General features: G+C 43.1%; 1 protein-coding gene across 3 annotated transcripts in view; it reads left to right on the forward strand.

Annotated features, from left to right (window-relative positions):
- The window catches only part of MAP3K13 (mitogen-activated protein kinase kinase kinase 13), a 74,598-nt gene that overhangs the window by 22,925 nt on the left and 31,770 nt on the right, over positions 1 to 19,903 (forward strand). For all 3 annotated transcript variants that reach the window (XM_062582857.1, XM_062582855.1, XM_062582856.1), the window contains one exon: positions 1,327 to 1,472. The gene's annotated coding sequence lies outside the window, so the exon portion shown is untranslated. The remainder of the gene's footprint in view (positions 1 to 1,326; positions 1,473 to 19,903) is intronic.

A 19,903-nucleotide genomic window follows, 5' to 3' on the forward strand; every position in this document is an offset into this window, starting at 1 on the left:
GAATTTCTTTTGGTGTTGTCATCTAAAGCTGCTGTTTCAGAGTACGTGACTGCTGGTAACTAGATGTGCTAGAATATTAATGTTCAGCTAGCAGAAAAGCCTGTGAAGAGCGTGTGTGTTAAATGCTTGTTGCTTTTGCGGGGGATCCATGAAAACCAACAATCCCTGCTGCTATATGAATGGATTTTATTCATTGCTGTCTCCTATCTAAGACTGCTGGTGACACCTTTTCTTGCTAGGGACTGCTGTCATAAATCTCTGATTATCATGTTTCCTACAGAACTTTTGAAATAATACTGAAAGTTAATCTTGGGTTAAATGCAAATATGCGGTTTTGACATGGGAGGGGAATATGTGATGCGTACTCCTACTTCTGCAGAAGATTAGGAACATGCTGAACTTGACAGACTTTGGGAGGGTCTCGGCATCAGCTGAATTGTGTGGGGTGCATAAAACTAAGCAGATGGTGCCTGTGTTTTTGCAAGGTGATAGCCACCTACCTTTTGTTTCCTAAAGCCTCTTAATTCTGGGAAGGCAGTTTTGGTATTACTGAGTCCCTTTTTCAGTGCTGTAGTAGCTGTCTGTGACGATCCATGAGTATAAGGAAAATGTTTGCAGATGGAGCTCTTGCCTCTATGAGACCAACTCGTTCAGTCTTTGCATTGCAGGGGAGCATTAGTCATTTGGGTAATTTCAAGGTGTTATGAAAATATTCTGTTTAGTTTTATAAATATTGGGATCAGTCTTGCAGCCTTTTAGATTCTGTGGTGTTGGGTGGGAAGAAGATGCAGGAAACTTGGACTAGAAGGCTCAAATAACCTCTGGTCTCTATGCTTGCATGTATGATAGCAAGAGGGATAATGGCGTTGTGCATTGAATGCATGTTGGAGGCCTCTAATGCCTTCTAATCCAGGGTGGTGTATTTTTAAATATAGAAAGATGGAAAGCTATACGCTCTCTTAGTGAAGCTGCTTGCTTACTTATGATTTTTTTAAAAAAAAGTGTTGTAGAATATATGTGCCTGTGCTAAGAAAGGATGTGCTAAATGAGCCAAGAGATGTGGGGTTTTTTGAGTCCTAGCTTCCATATTTCTTTTCAAAAGTGCATGGTTAATTTTGCATGTTTTCCATTGCACTTAAGTATGCATGTAATATCAGGATGTGCTGGTGGGATGCACTGATAATCGTTTGTCTGTATGGTCCATATCTGAAGCAGTCCTTCTGGAGTTAGGGTTTCCTCTTATGTTTCAGGTGGATCTTGGGGGCATTTATCAAATATATTTTTGTTTAATAGGATTCTGAGCTTTCTCATTGCTGTTCTTTCTAGAGAGAAGTCGTCAGTGCTGGACTGTCTTAAACATTACTCGTGGTGCAACTTCAGAGAGCAGCTTGATTTATCTCCCTTGAAGAGGACGCATATGTGCAGTAAGCCAAGAGGACATGGGCTTTCAGTGCATCTGGAAAAATGATCAGGTATTGGCAATTATTTGCGTTTTAACTGTAGTAACTAGTTAGACACTTGAGGAGATGTGAAACCATAAAGCACTCCTGTGATTGTCCTTGAATTTTAGATATGCTTTCCATTTAAATGGTAGGGATGTGGTAAGTTTTACCTGCTGCTCTGTCTTGTGTTCATAGCTGCTTCATGGCTAAACTTGCTCTCTTACAGTAGCTCGATTGCAGGACACCTAACAGGGTTCTAGTTCAGATGCAGTTTGTGATCGAGTAGATAAGGACAAATGCTAAAGGAGTGTTTGCATAAACTGGGTTGAATTTAATCTGATTATGTTCAGATTTTTCAAATGTAACTTGAAGTCTGAAAGCATTTGAATCTATTGATTCAGATATATTGATGTTGTGAAGGGGCAACTTTAATATATTCATTTTTCATTATTAAAAGTACTCTTTTGTTGTACTTAACTCTGGTAATTTTTTTATTTATTTATTTATTTTTTTTTTTTTTTTTGAGAATGCAGGTTTTGTCACTGGACTCCGGGCTATCTTAAGCTGAGTAGAGATACCAGTGATGCTCTGGCCAACACAGAGAATAGTAGTTTATTTTGAAATCTGAGCATGTTACAGGGTGAATAACATCAGGGCTATATGTCTTCAGCTGTATGTTTGCTCTCAAGTAACTGTTTATCTTTTGTGAAATCCTAAATAGTGTCAAACTTTACTACTAGAGATAACTCCTGCAGTGGGATTTGGATTTACTGGCTCCCTTGTTGCTGATTCTGGGTCTGCTGTTTGGTGCTGTAGGTCATGCAGAGCTGCTGCGTCTCCAGTGCTTCCTTTTGGCAAACATCCAGTGTGATCAGGAACACTTTAGCGAGCTCATGGCCTGTTTTGTGATAGTGTGTGTGTGTGGGAGGGGGTGTCTCATTTAAAAAGTAGCTTGGCACTTCTGCAGTAGTTTGTGTATTTTGTACTTTATTCACAGCTGTGCTGTCTTGGAGAAGGCAGAGCTTGGACCATGGAGGAGCTGACTGCTGTCATGGGAGACAACTGGTTCTCAGGGAGAGCCTGAGCGTGGTGGGGGGAGGAAGGAGTGAGAGGCGCAGTAGGCAGCGAGGAGCTTGCAGCTCACGCAAGGAGGCTAAGGCAATACCAACAGCCCTCAGAGGGCATGTGTCGTGGGGACCCAGACAGCGCCGCAGAGCTTCCCGCAATTCGGATGTGAAGGCACTAGGGAGAAAGCTGGAAGCAAGGCACAGTAGGAAGGGGTGGCTGCATGTAAACCCTTCCCATTTCTAGTCTGACTGAGTTGGTGTCTTTGTTTCCTCTATTTTAAGTGTCCTAGTTGTAGGAAAATCTGTGTTTTCCAAGTTAGAAAGTCTTCTGGGTGTCTTCAGGGGCTCGCTGTAAGGCAAAGGTCTTGCGTATGGCTCATGAGGAGTTGGGTCTCGGCATGCAAGTCATGTTGACTGATTACAGTTTCATTTTCTGAGTAGCGACCAACCATGCAAGAACACCTTTGGACACAAAAAAGAGGTCACTTAAGACGGCAATGTTGGAAGCTTTGAGAGGACAACAGCGAGACCTTTTAATTTCCTGTGTTATCAAGGAAACTCGGCCTGCCTGTCTTCCTATTAAAAATGGTGCATTTCTAGCACAAGTTAAGCTTGATGCTGCCAATCCCAGGATAATTCTTTCTTCTGTATTGTGCGAGGGGTTAGACTAAATGGTTGGATAGTTCGTTTAGTTTTATAGCTTATTTTTCTTGCTCTCTGTCTGCAAAGAAAATCTTTATGATCTGCTTTCACTTCTGCAGTTTGAAGTAAATGGCAGGGGGTTCGTTCTTTGTGTCTCCTGTTCTCTAATCTTCTAATGCGTGTGTGAGCTTGTGACATTTTCTGTAATGTATATTGCCTTTGATGGTAGTGTGTTACTTAATATATTTTGGGTATTGCTATTCCTAAGGATAGGTCATACATTCAACGTGTCACATAGGCATTTTTTTTTTTTTAGCTTAACCATATCTGTTTTCTGTTTTGAAAAGCAGAATGCTAATGGAATTGATATTGACTTTTAAAGTGGGAAATGCTTGCTATATGTTTGTGTGTATGACTTTCAGACTACTTTATCTTTTGCTTTTGTAATTAGTGTCAAGAATATACTTTTTCAGTTTGACTTCTGCTAGCCACCTTCAAAACAGTTTTTGAAAGCACATACAATTACTAATTTCTGAGAAGTTGTATTGGTAAAATATTTTCACTGTATTTTATTTTTATTAAAGGAAGGGTATCTACTAGACGTTCTGCATTGTGTGCATATATCTATGCAAAGAACTGAAAAGGAGAAAATAGTATCGTTCTGTAATCTTCTGGGCATTAAGTTTAGAGGAATATTTTTCTGAAATTTTCCTTTTGTTTTCTGTGTAGAAGCTAGCTGAAAAATCGTTTGCCTTTGTCTCTTTATTTGTAAAATTAACTAAAAATTTTCTTCAGGTGTTAAATGGGCTTGTGCAGAATGCAAGAAAACATTTAGTTGCTTCTTGCAAGGAGACTGAAAATGGTTTTGTCCTTTTTCTTTAGGTTTACATGATCTTTTTTGTAAAGATACACTTCATGCAGAGCAAGCTGCAGATAGTAAGTTTTAAGAGGTAACTGAGCCCCCCGTTTGTAGGGTTGCAGGAAGACAAGAGATGGAGTTGGATCTTAGGATTTGTTTCTTAAACCTTTTCTTGAGGAGTGGTTCAGTGCCTTAGCAGTGAAGCAGCCATATTTAGAATCTAGCTAATATTATGGATGGTAATTAAGGTGAAGTGTTTTACTGAAAAACTAAATCCTCCTTTGGTTTGAACCTGGTATCATCTCAATGAAAGCAATTAGTTGTGTGAACTATCCTGTCCTTGCTTCATCAATAGCAGTTTATCAGCTGCTTTTATCAACTTTGCTTCTCGTTTTTATTTATCTCATCTTTTCAGTTAGTAGACAAGGCTCTCTGGAATGCTGTATGTGTAGTTAGTCTTGTAATAGAGCTGGTTTAAGGACAGATTGTATGTCGTTTGAGGATCAAGTGAATCAGGCAAGCTTCTAATCATATAGTCTCTTTGCCTCCCCCTCCCCCCCATATTGTATAATATCTTTTGTGAAGAGGATACATGCGCTTTCTGCAAGCCTTGCCTGATGACTAAATGGGAAGTTGGTGTTGGAGCGTGCTCACATCTCAGCCTGAAGGGAAAGTGCGGGCACCTGTTTTTACACTGCTTCTCCTTGTGCAGAACTACAGGTTTCATATAAGGTTTCATAAGGTTTGCTTATGAAAGAATTGTCCTAGGAGGTCCCAGGTTACTGCTACAGTTAACATGTATTTGAACATAGTTGTCATTCTCAGGAAGATCACTGCAGTTAACAAGTTTAACAGTCTTAGTCTGAATATTCTGAACTAAAATTCCATTAAACATAATGACTGTAACTGTTTAAAGTGTTGTCATTACTCTTCATAAAATGAGTAGTTCTGTGTTGTGGATCCTTAGAGCAGGAGGATTGAGTCCTAGGACCTTTATTTAGCAGCAGTGGAAAAGATTCTCTTTCCACCTACCGCCCAAGACATTTCTTCAAGTAGAAGCACTGAGCTCCAAAGAGGAGGCAACTGATACCTTCCCGAGTGGTGCTAGACTTAGCAGAGCCTGAGATGAAGATACTGAGCAAGGTTATTTCTCTTAAGAATATTTACATAGGGCTAATCCCCTGTTCTTGAGGAAACTGTATGATGGTATTATAGAGAACTGTTAAAATACTAAAAATAGTGCTTTGTTCCAGCAGTTTCTGGTTTCTGAATGCTTGACTTCTCAGTGGGCTTTCAACACTACTTGTAGCTTTAGATAGGAATCTAGATTATATTTTTCAAATATAAGGCTGTACAGCAGTAGCACAAATAGATTTAATGCAGCGAGGCCTCATACTGCAAAGGAACAGATTAACTTTTTTGACTTTTGGTCTTACTACAAAACTTTCATTTCTTCAGTATCTTCGGAGAAATAAAAAGAGCTGAAGCATTCCAAAAGATCACCTTGACCCTCTGCCTCAAAGTGTCATTGCTATTGCAAGGCATTTTTTGGGGAGAGGGTTTTTTTTCCTCTACCCTCTGATATATGAGACAACACAACTTCCTTAGGCTAGTGCTTCACTGTATTTTCCTCTTAGAAAATTTCTCCTACTGGCTTAACTAAATTTTTCTTGTTGCAGTTGAAGTCCTTTATTTCTTTTGTTCACCATGGATGTGGAGGGTAGTTTTGCTGCTGCTTTGCAGAAACCTTTTCTATGCTTAAGGACCCTTATCCTATCTCCTTTCAATATTATCTCCTCTTTTTGCTTTTTCAGACTGAGCAACCTTTATTAGTTCACTCTTCCCTTGCCTAACCCTTTTGCTTTTCTTGTAGTTCTGCCATAGATCCTCTCTTTCTTGACATAGTGCACTCCAAAAACTGGAGCTGCAAGTCCAGCTAAAGCCTTGCCTTAACTGAGCAGACCAGCAGGGTTACTTCCACCCTCTCATACTTGTTCTCCTGTCTATGGGTAAAAGTTGCCTTGTTTATGACAAGTGATGGTCATTTGTGTTCAGGTTGTGAGCCTCGCTGTTGCTAGATCTTTGTCTACACTACAACTGCTTAGCTGGTTCTTCTTGTGTTTGAGCACTTGATGAGTTTTGCCTTTGAACAGAACTTCCCGTTTGTCTTTGTGGAACTGTACCCCATTTTTGAATCATTTTTCTGGTTTTGCTAATTCTTCCTCCCAATGATTTCTCATTTATACATGGGCAGATCAGTGCCTTTTTGTAGGAGTAACATAAATCGTAGTACTTTCCTTTCCAGCTAGCATGAATAGGTGAGGATTCATTGTCATGGTCTTCTACTTCTTTCTAGCAGTTTTGCAGGCTCCTAGCTGGGCAGAGGAAAGGTGACTGCATCTGCCTTTGGAAGCTCAGTCAGCATTGCAGAAACCTTCTACAATATTTCTCATGACTGGCAGTTCTATCAGTGCTAATTATTGATATGAGAGACTTTATTTTGGAATGTTTTCTTGAAGGAACATTATTTTATGGCAGTTTTCCCTGAACAGATAGCTCTTTTTTCCTCATAGGGCCTCTGCTAAAGATTTTTGCGAATGACTTCAGTGAAAAAAAACTAGAAGATAAACACGTTTTCTTCTCTTTACTTGGGTACCATGCTCCTGATGATCTGTATTTAGCATGGCTTCCTGTTTGTTCATCCTCTCCTTGATAACTTTCCAACCTGTTCACTGCTTTCAACCACATGTGATAAAGTGATAGAGGTTTTAAGATAACGGAATTCCTGTCGATTTTGTGCAAACACATGGGCAGCTTGGAGAAAGTTAAATGTAAGTGCTCTTACGTGGGGCCCCTGACCAAGGGGAAGGTTGTGGCCCAAGTCGGTGTAGTTTCAGGTAGCATCAAATTCTCCAAAGGAGAAAGACCTCAGTGGCTTTGCCAGCCACAAGAGGGGTGGTGTCTAGAAGCGTGTTCTGCTTCACATGTCTACTCTTTGCTTCTTGCTGGCTGGCCAAGACAACCATAAATCTGCAAAGAACTTTATTCTTCTGCTGCTGCAGCTGCTGTTTAGGACAGCAGTGAAGCAGGTTGTGACCTTGCTCGTGTAGCTGTATTTTCCTTCCTGCTGGAGTTGCAGTGTTTTTCCTGATGTCTGAGGAACTGGGCCTTTTTCCTCCAGGAAGATAAAAATTGGAGGAGGGAATCTTTTGAATTTCCCAGCCTCGTGTTTCCCCCAGCCTCATCAGTGCGTGCTCTTGCTATGTAATGGCGTGCCTTTCTGCTAAAACTGCACGGACTTTTATCATGTTCAAGACCTGAAAGGCAAGGCTCACCTGGGAAGAGTAGGCTCACTGGAAAAAAACATCTAGAGAGTCCTTAAATAAGCATTCATGCCAGCCTCAGGCTCAAACAGAGGAAGACGCAATACTTTTTGTATCTTCATTGTCTTTTATTTCTTTTTTGTTTTTTTTCTTGTGCTTTTTATGTTCTTAAAGCATTGCTAAAAGCAGTACAAGGCTAGAGCACATCTGTATGTACTCCTGCATACTCCTGCCATCATACTTTGCAGAATGTGCTTGATCTGAAGATCAGGTAGTAGCTGTACAAAAGGTGGTTTTGCTTTAAGATGCCTCGTGTAATGGAAACTGATAGCACTTTCATTTACAGACTTTGCAGTGGTGGTATGAGTGGCAGTACGAGCTGGAGGCCGTGATGGTTCAGCAACCCCCACAAGGAAAAGGGAGATGCTCAAGGACTGCAGTCACTGTGGCTGTCCTGTTACAAACGGCCTGCCTTATTAACAGCTTGTATTTTATTTGTCTCCAACTTAAATCACAGCTTGCTGGGTTAGCCTGTTCGTGTGATGTTGCCCATGTCCCACTTCCAGGATTTTTCTGTTCTCCAGCCATTTTTTTCTTTGGTCACACTCCAGGTGGCTGTTTGAAACTGAAGTATGTTCTTTCGTATTCTTTAGGCACTCGCCACGAGTACTAGGTACTTTGAAAAAGTTCCCAGGTCACACAGAAGACTGCTGAAGGATGTTGGTCCACGCTGTTTTTTGAAAGAAATGTAAACTTTGTAGAAGAGCCAATTGCCTGGTTCTGCAGGACTTCCACAGGGAAGTAAGCCTTGGATGGCACCTCCATTCTGGTGCTCTCATCATGGTCTTCGAGGCCCTGGCTCTTGGCTCCAGTCCTGTCAAATTCCAGTTCCATTCACGTGCGTTTGCAAGCAGGACTTCTCAAAATCTCAAATCTGGAGAGAGTTTGGTTAAAAACCTGAAGACTGAGGTCTGATGCTTTTAGTAGGACCTTCCTTCCTTCCTGTCACCCACCACTGAAGATTAGGGCATTCAAAAGAGGACTCTATGCCTATGGGGTTGGAAAAGCGACTCAAAGACTTTACAGACTTTAGAACTTCGGAATAAACGTCTCTTTAGCCATCTTACCTACACAAATATTTGCCTAGGTTTTCTTCTGTTAGAGAATCATTTGTTCCTTCACTTTTCCTGTGTGTTCCTCCATGTAGAAAGTTTTCACAGTGAGGTTCCTCTTGTACCTCTGAAAGTGTGCAGGGTGGTTTTATAAACAACCGCATGGACATACAGTCGTGAAATTACCCTTTCAGTCACTTTAATTTCTCTTGAAATTTTCAGCTTTTTTGGCAGAATACACCACTGAAGTTTGTGGCTTTGCTTTGTTCTCATGTGCTTCCCTGTGGGTCTGTTACTGGCCAAGATGCTGGGATGAATGGTCCTTCTGCAGCAGACCAAAAGCCCATTCTTTTCAGTCAAAGTTTGTATTAGGATTTGGCCCAAGATCAGTGTCAAAGTGCCAGGCCCATAAATAGCAAGCTTATACTATTTCTTGAATATTGGCTTAATGTTATCTTCAGTCTTCTGCAGTTTCGGTAGTTTTCCAGTTTGTTAAAATTGAAGGTCACTGGGTCAAAGAACTTGTTCAATGATTATTTTGGGACTGGGCTCAATTTAATAGTACATGCCAACTTGAAACATTATGCCTAGCAGATGCTGTATAACATTCTTATTAGTTGTTAATTGACTCCAAAGCACTTAATTATCCTCGCTCTTTCAAATATAGGGAAAAGATATTTGTTGACTACTTTTATCTTTCCTTTTGTACCATGATTACTAGTTTTGCCTGCTGTATCTGCTAATGGTCTAGTTACTTGGTTATAGTATGTATCACTCTTACATCCTTTTAGAAATCCTGCCATCTTTGACCTTGTCACTAGTACTTGCATCTGGCCTTATGAATCTTCAGGTTTTTATACCTTACACTGTCGTCCTTATTCTTTAATTTGTTATAAATGTCTTTAATTTCTGTCTTTGCTACTGAACTCAACCATAGAATCGTATTTGGGCATCTTCAAAAAAGAATTACCTAGTTTGGCCAGTGTTTTTGTCTGAATGAGAGGGGCAGAATAATTCCTCTAACAGTGATTGACTTTAAAAAGTTAGCTCTGTTGATGCATCAATGGTGAGTATGTAATGTGGGTTATTTTTAAAACCTCTATAAATGGTTGCAACTGTTCTGTTTTCCAATGCTGCTGCTGGCTGCCAATATGATCTTGTAAACAGCTATCAATTTTAGGCCAATGATGGCTTTGTTTTTCATAGTGAGTTCAGGTGGTTATTTGCATTAAATTCAGTAGCCTTGTGTTTGGAGATGTTAAGCCCTGATCTTCTGAAAATAATTTTCTATATTTACGGGTTCTTCAGCGATGGGACTCCTTTTCTTCTGCTTCTTACTTGTATTGTATTGTTCTTTCCTTCTACCTCATGATCTTATCCCATCTTGTTCTGGGTAAGAAAGCAGCTTACCATTTTTGTTTGTGTTTTGAAGATGCAATAGAAATCTGTTGGTTTTGTAGTATGATGGTCAGGTCAGCTGAAAAGCCAAGCACTGTCCTCTGGAGAGGAAGGACAGGCAGGAGTTCAGACTAGGTCCTCCTTCTCCCTTGCATGCAGTAGCACTTGGTCTTGTTTGAACTGCATTATCTAAATGGAAATCTTGTTATTTGGTTCTTGAGACTTTTGGCTTTAAAGGATAAATATTTCTTCATCAGATTTCCTCACCAGAACGTGAACCTGAAAGTAGGTAACAAGGAATTTACATTAATTTGCATTTTGCTAGGCCAGCTCTATAAAGCTCAAGTCAAAAACTAAAGTCCAAAATCTCAAAGCTCAAGTTCTCTTGGCTGCTGTTGAATTCAAAGCATAGTAATGTGTTCGTATCATACCAATTCTTTGAAGTCGTTTTTTCTAGTATACTGTGGTACAACTAAGAGATGAAGAGATGATGCTAGAAAAAATGTGTAGAGACCCCTAGAATCCCAAAATACGATGTGTTTTGGTGTCAGGGAATTGGAGAAGTGAAGAATTGGCTGGTCGTGCTGTTCTGGCTGTCCTTTGAGATGCAAGCTCTCGTATCAAAGACATGTTAAAAATCATCTGCTGTCCTAACACATGTAAACACCAACCTATCCCCCCTTATAAATGTGTTTTTATGTAAGTATTGTCTCCATAGGAATGGATTTTCTAGATTTCAGGAAGGCTTTTGCAGGCTTCCCTTTTATTCCTTCTACGAAAGCTAATATCAGTGGGTGCTGGCTTGTGTGATGTTAAGTAGCACAAAATCTGCCCTTCCTCTGTTTTCCAATCCCAGGTTCGCCTTGTTATTGCATCCAGACCCAGTTTATTTCAGGACGTTATCCGTTTTCCATAAGGAAAGGTGGGAATGTCTCAGGCACGCTCTTAAGATGTGCTACACAGAATAAATTCTGGGACATCCTATTTTAGCTTAATTGCTTTCTACTTGCTAGGAGAAGGGACAGTGAAAATATGGAAATTCTGACTCTTAATATCCCAGGAGGCCACGCTGTTAGAAGGAATTCTAGACACCAAATCGATTAGTCCGGGTGAACCCCGAGATGGTGCAGCTGCATAGCTTCCTGCTGAGGTTTGACTTCAAACCTTGACCTTAATTCCCGGTTATGCTCCACTCAGAACCACAGAATCAGTAAGGTTGGAAGGGACCTCTCGAGATCGCCTAGTCCAACCCCCCAAAGATTTCCTGGTGCTGGTTCCACTGGGGCTTGGACCCAGGACCTTCAGCATGTAAAGCAGATGAGATAACCACTACACTATCCCTCTACCCACGCCCCCCCCCCCCAGTCTTATTTCAAAGATTAAAAAAAAAATAAGGCAACATTTTTACTCTTTCTCTGTCCAGATCCAAGTGGATCATAGCTTCTCTTGTGGGCACTTACCAGGCAGCCACCGGGGCATTCAAAGTGATGCCCGGCGTCCTGGCATCTGGTGTGCGGGGACAAGTAGGTGCCTTGGCACAGGCTGCTGGGCTGCGAGGGGGGGGGTGACAGCCCCGCTGGGCTGTGTTCGGAAACCGGTTTGGCTCCTGGACGTTTCTCTGCCTGCTGTTGTGAATGTTGGAGAGCTGAACGCTTTTTTTTTTTCCCTGCCAGCACTTCTATTTTATTTTATTTTATTTGGGGGGGGTGTTTTTGCATTGGTAGCTGAATGCAAGCTGCCTATTGTTCCCCCTGCAGCTCCCTTCCAAGTGCATGCTTAAATTTTAGTTATTTTAATAATAATGCCCTGGGTCTGCGATGCTGGCAGAAGCCGGAGAGCTAATAAACTCCTTTTCCCGATTAGCAAATGCATTTGATTCGTACGGCAGATGGCCGTCACTCGATACGCCGCCGTCGCCGAGCGGGGCGAAAACCCTCGCGGGAGAGATGCCCCCGGGGGCGCCGGAGGAGGAAGGGGCAGCGGCGATGCCGTTTTACCCTCCCGCTTGGCTCGAGGCGGCGACAAAGCGCGGCGGGCGGGCGGGTGAGCTCGGCGGCGGCGGCAGCGCCGGGGGCCGCCGGGCCCGGGCTGCCCCTCCGGCTCGCCGCCGGCCCCGTTTATATCCATTCATGAATCCGTGACGTCAGCGCGCGGCGCTGCTTCTTTGCAGCAGGCTGCAGGGGTGTGTGGGTGGAATTTCCTTTTATTTTGCAACACTTCCTATTTCTCCCCTTTTTCCCTTTTTCTTTCTTTTTTTCCTTTTTTTTTTTTTTTTTTGCCTTCCATCTTTTTAAAGCGAGAAAATGGAGCATCGCGCAGGAATTCGGGATGCTTGTAAGTAAGGAGGGGAAAATGCCTTTCCTGCCGTGTGTGCTTGCGAGCGTTTAATGGGCAGCGTTACCCTTTCGCCATTGATTTGAGAAGGACGGAGGGACGTTGCATTTGTGGGGGGAAGGCACTGCAAAAACGAGGCAGAGACGGCAAGGGAAACGCGAGACCCTAATTTATCCGTCGCGGTATCGAAACGTAATAGCTGTCCTCTCCTTTTGCTTGTCAGCACGATAGACATTTTTCAGTTACAGTTTTGCACGTTATCTTTCTTGTGGCCCCCTTTTACCGGGGGAGAGAATGGCAATGGAGAACAGGTACTTATGGAATATGCAGGGAATGATACAAGATTTACTCGAGATAGTGTAAAGAAGCAGAACTGCATTTTTGCCTTCTAGGCAACTGTAATTTTTTTCTATCTTGTGTGCTAAGGAATCAATTAGTCTGTTGTGTTACAATAATGCATCATTAAAATTTATTCTTGAGACGGTGAGGAGATGCGGATTTCTTCTTAGCAGCCTGGTAGGAATTCGCTCTTTTATTATCAAAAGTAGCGGTTCTGACTGTCTGTTATGCTGAACACATGATTTATTTTTATTTATTTATTTATTTATTTTACCCCCTGATTCCCTAACAGAGGAGGGAGCCGGGAGCAGCGCCGTTTCGGTTAACGATACCGCTCCCTGGGGCAACATGGGTTGTGTTCTTGCTTACCTGGCCACGGAGCCTGATGTCATGTTTTCTCGCAGTGAAATGAGGGGAAACACTCCTTTTTTTTTGGGGGGGGCGGGGAGGGATGCTGGAAGGGGGGCGTTCGGGCACTGCAGCAGTTTAATCAGACCAAGCACTGCATCCCTTGTAAGTAAATGAAAAATTGTGCCTTTTAAGTTGGGCTGAAGAGGAGAGAGGAGCACAGACCCGTGCGTTTTAAAAGTTTTTTTTTTTTTTAGTACTTTTTGTTCCCCATCTCTTCTGTTGGGTCCCTGAACGTACGTGGGGTTTTTGTTTCTAGAGAGTCACAGCACTTTGAACCTCTTGTTTCTCTTAGACTGGCTTCTGTCGGGAAAAGCAAACAAATCTTGATTTTGATTTTATTTTATTCTGGCTTTAACACCAGTTTTATTCCTTACATGGCATATTTTGAGTTTTGGCCCCCGCTCTGTCGTGTTGATGTAGAGCAGGCCTATTGCTCAGTTTGTCTTTGTCCCCAGCTGCCCGCTACGTAGATTTGTAGCTGGGATTGAATTTTGACCCCTCTGCCTGGAATTAGCAAATAACATATAGCACTGACTATCTCCCAGGCCCTCTGGTCATTTCTCAGATATACATGGGATTGGCTAAATGTATTTAAAAAATGGTATGTTTTCTTTTCTGCTTGCCTTTTTAACCTTTCTCTTTTGTCTCCTGTTGAAAAGAGTTGGCAAGGGGCTTATCTCCAGTGGATCAGGAAATTGGGTAATGATTTGTTTGAAAATGTTTTCAGTGATAAGCTGCTTCACAAATTGGGATTTATGAAAATATGGTTCTGCTCTAAGCAGTGGCGGTATAAGAAAGGTTTTAGAGTATTTCCTGTTTTCTCTGACTTCTGCGGCAAATACGGGAAGGGAGCTGTGGTCAGACTGGAGAGAGCTGTACCCATCGCAGACTTTCTGCAGCTCAGGTGTGTGAAACAGGTCTCCAGACTTCTCAAAAGAACAGGATCTTTAAATAAAGCTGGTATGTACAAGTGTTTGATGTCAGTCATGGAAACGGATTCAAAGCCAGTGCACGACCCTCGATGCACTTGAGAGAGAGCGTTTGGAGGAGAACGCGGCAGGCTTTGCTGGTTCTACAACTTCACGGCCCAAAACTGAATCAGAACGAGTGTGCTGAGGCAGACGTCCTCTCTGTGCGGGCAGCAGAGGCTGCCGCTCTCGGGAGCTGGGCACTTGGGCCGGGCCTGGCTCCAGAGACCCGGCGTCTTGGCACCTTGCGTTCCTCACAGTTTGGGTAGCGAACGTGCTGTTCGGTAATGAACGTAGGCTTTCGCAGGCTGCTGCGGTTGTGGTGTTACAGCAATTCACTTTTGCTTGTTTGCAAAATAAAGAAATATTTTTACCTAAAACACATTCTTCTTTGGATAGCAAGCTGGTAGGTGCCGCCGAAATACGGAGACAGGCTGGAACAGAAACCCTGTGCGGATTTACTCCCTCCCTGCTGAATGCTCCATGGGTGCTTTGACCTCCAGCCTCTTTCCCTGTTTCTGAAATCTGCTGCAAAGTCGGATGTTGGAGTGGGTTCAAAGGCATTAGCGATGACTGGGAGTAGGCCAGGGTGCAGAAGAGACTTTTCTGTAAAAAGCATGCGGTTTTATAATCCTCCAGCGAACCCACAGTTGTTTGCGCTGCTCCTGTTGCTCGTGAGAGATGTTGTGAGGGAAGAAGAACCAGCTGTTTGTAGCCAAAAGTTACCTGGCAGGGATGAACCGAGGAGCTGGGTGTGCTCGGGGGGAAGACGGGTGGCACACGTTACACCGGGCCTCGGGAGGGTCCCGTACGGCCCTGCGGTCTGCGCCGGCGTGCGCGGGGCCGTCTCGAACATGCTGCCATTGCTCGCGGCTCCGGTGGCCTCAGACTGGGATCACACCTCTCGGATGCTGCTCTCGCCCCGTACGCCGTGCTGGTAATACGGGCTTAGCCCAGGCTCCCGAGAAAGTCATTGTGCTGCCTTCTCTAACGAGGAATAATCCTCTTTCCTTGCAAAAGTGTTATGGTGCTTGCTCAGTACAACTTAGCGCTACTGCCGTGCCTCATCTGGGCATCCACCGGCTGCGTTTCACGTGTTCCCCTGCTCTTCGCATCAGGCACAAACCTTGCATGTACCCCAGGGATTTTTGCACTGTTATAGAGAGCTGCTTAATTAATTTAACCCTGGGTACAGAACATGAAGCTGTTAGTGATGAGAAATTCATGCGTATAGTTCTCATGTCAGCCTTGCAAATACTGACTAGTTAGTATCTGCTTCAAAAATAAGCATGTGAATGAATGATACCTGGGACCAGTCTGATGCCTCATGTGAGTTCAAGTGAGATTTTGATTTGTTTTTTGGATTGCTGAAAACAGTACCTGGATATTGATCTTCATCCTCAAAGATTTTTCAGACATTAATTAAACTTTGCACTACTCCTTGGGGGAAAATAGTCTTTCAGCAGAAACAGCAAGGTATGGTGTGGTGGTGGTGGTAGCGTATTTTCATGACTAAATGTTGTGATGTTAAGGAAGCTGTAAGGTGTCTGTGAACTTGACTTTGAATTTGGCTGGCTTTTGTAGTTGTAAAACCTTTGAATTTAAATGCTGTAATCGGCTGCTTCTTGCAGTAATTCAGCAGTATGAAAGGGCTAGAGTGTAGTCTTTCTTTTATGCCAGTTAAATGTTTTGAAACAGTATCGACTAGCCTTTGGTGAGGGCTGTCCAGCAGGCATCACAACATTGTGTGTGAAACCTCTGTTTAACATCTGTGCATAGCTCTATACATGCGAACCAGCAGAGCAGGGGAAAACAGAAGCAGCAAATGAACATTCAAAGCTAAAGCAAATTTCGCGCTGTACGGTTGTTCTAGCAGTACTGCACAAGGCAGTCCTTGGCTCCTACCCTTTCCCCCGAGGGCAGGTGGTTGGGAGGGTGGCCTCATTACAGGCACCAAGGACCTCAATTTAGAAACATAGAGAAGGGGACTGCTTTCCAACTGGAATATCACGTAGTACCCGAATCCTGCAGTGAATATGAGAATCATTATGCAACATCACTTACTTCCTATGGCAGCAGCTTATGCAATTTCTGAGCAGAAGAATGCAAAGCCCTGGAAGAACACAGCAACATTTCAGCAGATCCAGAAATACCTTCTACAGGATAGAGGAAGCATTTGTCTGTGGTGCTGAAAATACAGTTATGTAAGCTGCTTATTTCACAAACAGTGCTTTGCAAAGCTGACTAGCACGCAGGTGAAATAGGAGTCAATCTAGCTTTCCCAGGAATGAGTTGAGGAGGCCTCCCCAAATGCAAAGTAGGGTGGCACTGGCTCTTTGTCAGTTGTGTTCACAAAGGTGATTTTTTTTTTGCGTTATTTCTTCCTCATTCCAAAAGAAAAGTGGATGCTTGATTTTTTTTTTTTTTTCTCCAGATCAAGCATTCTTTTCTCACACCCCTCAAATTTGTGCTCTTACAGTGAAGAGGTTCCTGGTTAAATACTTGTCCTGTGTTTGAGGAGGTGGAAATCCATTCCTATGTTGAGACCCAGTGCAGGTGCACAAATATCATGTAGTGGGAAGAGTTGACATAGCGCTGGTAAAGGGAAGTAACGTCCTGGGAACCTACTGCAGGTCTTTGAAGGAGTCAAGAGCGTATGGAAAAAAAGGAGATCTAGTTGAGGCACTCCACTGAGATTTTGACAAGAGACTCTTTTTTACCAGATATTCTTAAAGAAACTAAGCAGTTATAGTGGGACACCACAAATTACTAATTGGTTAAAAGTTATGGAATAGGAGTAGGGATAAATAGACAATAACGTTGAAAAAATTTTCACTGAAAAAGAAGTCGTCATAGGGCTGTTCTGGAGCTTGCTCTACTTGTTTTCTTTACACCTTTCCTTCCCTTATCCATTATTTAGGAATACTCTGAAGCAAGAGCTTTTCTCTCAAAGTGAGCTATTCAGAATGAAAATGTAAACCAATTGCAGAGAGTACTAGAAAGATGTCATGAAACTGGATGATAAGTCAAATGCAGTGTTAAATAAATGCAATTAAATCTTAACATCGTATATATAGGAATAAGGCTCTGAACTAGCTTTTATCACTCAAGAATGAGATCTTAAGGTTCCATCAGGCATATGGAGAAGTTACTGTTCTGAGGCACACTTAGAAATCGCATAGGATTACAGGAATTATTAGGTGAGAAATGAAAATAAAACATCCTTGTGCCCTGGTGCGCTCCTGTGGTGGGCCCAAATCTGCGTTTCTGTCTGTGATTTTAGTCTTCATATCTAAGATGATACTGAGGAAATGGAAAAGGTGCAGAGAGATGATCAAAGATGCTAAACAACTTCCATAGGATGAATGACTGGGTAGAGCGGGATGGTTTGGCCCAAAAGGTGATGTCAGAGAAGAGGATGTGGTGCTCCCTAAGCTTGCACAACATCCAGAAGACAAATGGAGTTCAGGTGTCATTGAAACGGTGACCGGCTCTGTTTGAGGATTGGAATTAGCAGGTAAGAGTTGCAAAGCAAACAGTAGTTGATGCTACGTTATGCAACATTTGGTTAAGCTACAAAACTTCTTGCCACAGCATAGAAATTGCCAAAGTTTTCGATTAAAAAAATTCTTTGACGCGTTTGTGCAGGAAAAAATACTTTGTAGGCTATGAAACAGAAAAATACCGTGGCATACGGTTGATGCAGAAAGTCAGTGAGCTGCAGATCCCTGGGACCTGGATGGGACTGTCCTGGGAGACTTCCCTGTCTGCAGATCCTTTTCTCCCCTTGGTCTGTGGAAGCAGGTAAGGAGGATAGGTGAACCTTTAACTCCCATTTGTTATGGATTCTTACCATGTGATAGTCTAGGTGCCATTTATTTCTCTTTTGAAGGGCTTATTTGGAATGTATAAGGTGCATAGCAAACCTCCAGCTGGCTCTACACACAGAGCTTGATTTCAGCTATTGCAAATATTTCTTGGCTGGTATGCAGTACTATTTTTGTCACTGTCAGCAAAGGTTCAGAGCAGAAACATAGAAAGAGTTGTTTTTCTCACGGATACAATTATAATATATTTTTGACTGTCACTCTAAGATCACTTTTGCCAAAAATGACAAGCCCCTATTTGTTTGGGGCTACAGACTGAACAAATTGCATAAAGGCTGTAAGGCAAATTTAAATCAGCAGGCACATGAATGCTAGTTTCTGCTGTCACAGTTTGGATGTAGCTTCATGCAACATGCAGTTACTTGTCTGGGGTTTCACATGCTTAATTCCTGTGGCTATGTCAAAGTGTTCTGCTAATGTTTTAGTATCTGATAGTTGTAAACCCAAAGCAATAGCTACCGCACAGCTCGGGAAAGATGATAACAGTATCTGCAAAAGCTAAGCATCTTACGCTGAAGTGGCATCAAAGCATTTACTGGAAAACAAATTCGACATATATGTTCCAATATTTATGGCAATCAGAAAAAAAATGGGGTGAAACACCCTCCCCAAAAAAGTTAGTGTTGCAACATCTTAGTTTTCCCAGCTAAACCTGCTGTTTCGTTGTAGAGTATGTCAGGTGCATACAAGAAGGAGCAGACTGGGACTGTTTCAGGGTCAGTCAGAAAAGTATCGCGTGCTTGTGTGTGTAAGTGGTTGCAGTTCCTCTCCCACCCTCGAAACGAGAGGGGACCGGATAGACAGCACGGAGCGCTAGAGCAAGATCATTTGTGATTCCTTCTCTGAATAGCTGTGCTTTGGGTAAAATAAAGAAGAGATTGCGCTGTGATCGTCTAGGTAGCTCCTGCTTTCTTAACAAGCCTGCTATTATGGTTGGTGTTCAAAACAACGGAGCAAAACACAAGGCTGTATAGCATGTAATGTAAAACCATGAAAGAGCAGCGTACAGGAAATAACGTGTCCCGTTCGTACAGCACTTCCCAAGCCAAGAGATCATGCAGAGACCAGGCTCGTAGAAACGCCATGGAATAAGAGAGGCGTCTCTTATTAACCAAAGCACACGATATAAATCAAAGGTCACAAGGGAGCAGCGAGGCCTCAGTACTTGTCAAGTCAGCAGCTCTCAATTCTTCCGTATGCCAAAGGTATATGTTGCGCCCGGTCAGGAGCAGGCTGCGTATCAGCCTGTTGTAAGAATTCCCTTTGGAAATTGAGAGGTGGTCACAGGGGATTAACGGAGCAGAGCTGGGCTGCAGAAAGTGGAGTGAGATGACGGTGCTTTACAAGCACGCTTCCTGCGTTCTTGCTCTAGCCACAGCTTTGAGCGCGTTTTGAGGTGGGTGTCCCAAGCCAGGAGCATCGCATTCATCTCAAGAAGACACATTTACAAATCGCGGTCGCGCTATCGGCACAGAAAGATGTAGCTGCCTCTCCGGGCCTAACGTAGCCGGAAGAGCGCGAGGGGGAAAGCAAGCTGCGTACCGGGAAAATGCGAGGCAGCTCCAGGCCTGAACGGGAGCATGGCATGGGTGGGAATCTCTGCTGCCCGTGATGTGTGCCGTGTGGCAGCCAGCTGCTTTCTGCCAACTGCTGTTTTTCAGTCTGTAAGTGTGGATCAGAGGAATACGTTACGTGCCTTGATTTCCTTTGTACGTTGGAAAATGCAAGTGCAGATCGTGTTTGACTGCGTAACATGAGAAACGGCGTTTCAGGGCAATTTACCTAGTATTACTAGACATCTGCGCTGTCGGGAAACTGAGCAGGGCACGCTTTGCGCTCAGACAGCCTGCACGGCGTGCTAAGCTTCTCCGCTTTGCAGGCTGTAGCTGGAACTGTGCTTTGCTGCTCTCTTTTTAAGACACCTCCTTAAAGAAACTGCTTTCTTTGTGGTCCGTGCATGGCGTTTGTGCAAATGCGACGTCTTCAGGCCTGGCGGCACTTTGACACCGTTCTAAATATTTGTCTATAGGTATCTCGTGTGCTTTGGTTTCTGTGCGTGCGTGCAAGAGTGGAAATGGTACCCAGCGACGTGGGAGCACGCCTTGAGAAAACCTGCTTGCC

This window comes from Rhea pennata, chromosome 9 (assembly GCF_028389875.1).
Source record: "Rhea pennata isolate bPtePen1 chromosome 9, bPtePen1.pri, whole genome shotgun sequence".
NCBI classification, from domain to species: Eukaryota; Metazoa; Chordata; class Aves; order Rheiformes; family Rheidae; genus Rhea; species Rhea pennata.